The 3959-nt window shown below is 59.4% G+C and overlaps 1 protein-coding gene and 1 pseudogene across 1 annotated transcript in view; one reads left to right on the forward strand and one right to left on the reverse strand.

Moving 5' to 3' along the window:
• The window catches only part of ZNF596 (zinc finger protein 596), a 65310-nt gene that overhangs the window by 48184 nt on the left and 13167 nt on the right, over positions 1-3959 (reverse strand). The window lies entirely within an intron of this gene.
• Positions 2254-2372, forward strand: LOC111730893 (annotated as a pseudogene).

The following is a 3959-nucleotide window of genomic DNA, read 5'->3' on the forward strand; positions in this document are numbered from 1 at the left end:
CGTCCCCCATCGCCCCCGCTGAGGCCCCCTCCCCTCCACCTCTGACAGGCAGGCCGCCCCCTCCGGCCCTTTTCCAGCTGTCCAGCACTGGCCAGGATGGCCAGCTGGGTCTCCCTGTTCTCCCAGAATCCACCTCTTTGTACCCTGGCTCATGGGTCACCCCGGACCTTAGTCTCAGGCAAACCAAGGGACAGGAACCACGGTCCAGGCCTGGCCCCCTACCTCCGGGAAGCCCAGGTGTCGCTGCTGCAGCGTGCACGGCGGCCCCTCCCCGCCCAGCTCATTCCTGCCCGAACAGGTCGAGGTGGCCAGAGGTCACCCCACGCCCACAACCAGCCTCGGGGAACAACAGATACCTTCCAAGGCCGGCCCCTGCCCCGCCCACATCGCCTCCCAGGACTGGGGGGCGGGGCAGGCATGTTTCTGACCAAACGGGGAGGTGGGAGATTCACCTCGGTGCCCAATCGGGAGGGCCCCAGGGGACTTCGCTGAGGATGGAGCCCGAGGGGCGAACTGGGCGAACAGACCTGCAGGGCCGCGGAGGTTCCTCCCGGGCCGGAAGCGGCCGAGTCCCGGGGAACCTGCGCGGATGGGGCGCGGCTGGGGGGGAGCGAGGGCTGGGGGCGGGGACGAGGGCTGCGGGGCGGGGTTGGGGGGATTAAGACACGTTTACTAAGTTTCAGATAAGTAAACCCTCGCGCCTGCTCAGTTCCTACTGAGGTTTGCCTGACTCTGCTATGGAGAACACACTGCTCTTCTGGGTTCTTGGCTGACCGTGCCCAGTGTTCCTCTACCTGCCCAGCTACAGGTCCCCAAGCAAGCTGGCAGCATCCTCACCTGGGTGGCAGACCAGCACAGCAGAAAGTAGGCGGGGCTGGCCATAGCTGCGGTGGCCACTGTGGTCACAACGCATAGCTGCGGTGGAGGCAGCTGGCCACGCCGTCCTGTTGCCTTAGCTGCTGACGTCCTTTTTGTCCAAGGACTATCGATCGACCTGTCCCATCCAAGACAAGCGCAATGTCAGGGGGAGGTGCCGGGAAACCAGCAGGTGTAGCTGGAGTGGCCCTGGGGGCCGCCAGGTGTCATGGGGATAGGACTGTCAGGAGACAGGAGACGCAGAGCCCAGCAGGGCTCACTCCTCTGAGCCTCCTCTTAAAAAACGGGGACGTGGCTGCCAGCAGCTGCCAGCTGGGCTGGAGGGGCAGGTGAACGCCAGCTCCCTGCACGAGGCTGTGAGACAGTGACAGTCGAATCCTCCTTATCAGTGAGCCCTGGGAGGTGCACACATCGTGTTCACATCGCAGGTCAGCCCTGTTCTTTGAAGGGGGAACTGTGCAGGATGATGGAGGTGAATTTGGGGCCATCTCGGAGGCTGGGGAGCACGTTAGGAATGCGGTTTGTTGCTGAAGGGGAGGAGGAGGGAGCAGACCTCTCTACTCGTCTTGAATTGCTCAGCCTTCCAGGACAGGTCAGGGGTCAGCCCCGGTGGCCGTCTGTGAGCTCCCCTCCCACAGGACTGTGCGTCAGTCCCAGCTTCTCTGCCAACATCACCCCGTAACTCCGCCCCTCGCCCACAGCCCCTGCTGAAAGCCACCGAATATTTAAAGCGTTCTGTCCTAGTGATGCGGGACAGGGCAGATTTCCTCGAGCTGGTGGGGAGATGAAGCCCCACACCTAGAGAAGAGGGTTTGGTGGAGACCGTAGAAATGATTCAACACACACGCCAAAGTTAGAGTCAAAAGGAAAGTGTATTAGAAAAGGGGTCGCACTCCACAGACAGTGTGGTCTCCTCTCAGAGGCAGACAGTGAGAGGGACCGTGAGAGGGCTGTGGAAAGGCAGGGGGACAGAGTAAAGGCACTGAGAGGGACCCCGGGTGTTCGGGGAATTCAGTTTATATCTCATTGTTTAGCTCCTGTGAGTTACAGTTGAAAAGACTTTGCTAACCCGTTTCCTTTGGTAGGAGGGACATTCGGTGAGGAGGGGAAGAGTGTGCAAGGGAGAAGGTGAGAGTTTGCAGAGCGAAGGGCCAGCTGGCAGTTCCCCGCCTTTAATCCATAGGTTCCCCATGGTTTTAGCCTTGGGGAATGACTTTAGGTTCCCGGTTCCCCTTCACGGGTGTGGGGAATGGCTTGTTAGCAATCCCAGCAGAAATCTTCCTGTGTTCTGCAGGTGCCTCCTCCCTACATTACTAGGCGAGTATCCAGGGAAGGGAAACAGAACTATAGACACACATCTTTTTAAAAATGCATGGAGTCTGCGGCCATGCCACCCTGAACGTGCCCGATCTCTCCTGATCTCGGAAGCTAAGGAGGGTCAGGCCTGCTTGGTACTTGGATGGGAGACCACCTAGAAATACCAGGTGCTGCAGGCATTAAAAAAAAATTCATGGGAAAAATGCAAAGACAGTAACGGATATTCATTGTTGAAACCCACATAGTCTATGCGGAGACTCTTCACGAGCCCGGCTCAGGGAGAGGGACAGGTGGGTCACAGTTCTGGGCTGTGGGGTTCGGGTGGCCCCTGGGTGGCCTGCACTCCTTCCTGTCTCCTTTAAGGAGCCGGGGTCAGAGATCAGCCTTCGGAACCCGTCCTAGCAGGAGCAGGACTGAGATACGCTCTGGTCTCCCTCAGCAGCGAAAGGTGGCTCGTGTAGGAGAGGGTGCGATGGGACCCTCACAGACCGTGTGTGCTGCCCTGTGTACTCGAAGTCCATCCTGGTTCCAAGAGAAACGTGGCCACTTGGAGCCGTCGGCCCGTCACTCAGTGTAGCCGTTCACCCTGCTCTCACCTCGGCTCTGCCTGGACTCTCACCCATCGGGCTCATGGGGATCCTGTGATCTTGGGCCATCATGGACTTTATCTGTGAGCAGGCGGCCAGGAATGACCAACCTTGTGCATATCTCCCTGCTCATAGCATGTCCATTGTCCCATCGGCTTCTACTTAACAAACATAAGTTTAAAGGTACAATAAGACTGTTGAAATAGAAATGGGTGCATTGAACCACGGGGGTCCCGAGGTACGAAGGGGTGCCTTAGAGAAGCCGCTGTGTTGGGGGCTGGAGAACACCGTGTGCAGATGAGGCCGTGCAGGAGCTCAGACCCACTTCCGGCTCTCCCCAGAGCCGGTTCTCAGCAGGGGTGGGCGAGGTCAGCCTCACGGGGCATTCTCAGTACCTGAGTGGAAGGAGGCTCCAAGGGGCCCAGGCTCAGCGGGGAGGGCAGTGGCCTGGAGGGAGGTGCTCTGTGCACTCTGCCTCCCTGACCTCACGCCTCCTTCTCGCAGAGAAAGCAGTGTGTGTGCACAGGCTCTGAATGCGAAGACTCCCATGCCCTCACCCTCCCTTCACGCCCCCTTGTCCAACACTGAAGACCCAGAAGACGTGGGCCCTGGAAGCTGTTCAGGGAGACGCCTGGGTTCCCAGCCGTCCGTGCCGGGTCCTGCCTGAGCCGACTCAGCTCTGTCAGACCAAAGGGCTGGTTACCGTTCCCGTTTCATAGGTTAGAATGCAGGCACAGAGAAGCTGAGTATCTGGGCCTAGGTCACAAAGCTGGTGAGGGCAGAGCTGAGAGCCGAACCCACTGTGGTCCAGTCTGGAGATACATGCTGTGCACCATGAGATGCTGACCCCGAAGGGACAGCAAGGAGAGAGTGAGGCAGACCAAGTGCCCCAGACCGAGCCACGCGCTTGTCCACGCACACATACACGTCCCTCCCAGGATTTAACAGACAGGAAACCAGGAGAGGAGCCAAGAGAAGAGGGGGAGGAGGGTGGGTGCCTACTGGGAGAAAGGCCGCACTTCGCAGGGGTCCAGGGAACTCCCTTCCCCGACGAGTCTGTCTCAAATCCTAGATTCTCTCCCTGGGCAGGACCCTAACCAGACTGGCTCCAGGCCTATACCTTTCCAGGGGTTGAGTTCCCATGGCTGAGGGTAGGAGTTCTCTGTGGCCCTCCTGGAC

The sequence above is a fragment of the Pteropus vampyrus genome, unplaced genomic scaffold (genome assembly GCF_000151845.1).
Source record: "Pteropus vampyrus isolate Shadow unplaced genomic scaffold, Pvam_2.0 Scaffold338, whole genome shotgun sequence".
NCBI lineage: Eukaryota > Metazoa > Chordata > Mammalia > Chiroptera > Pteropodidae > Pteropus > Pteropus vampyrus.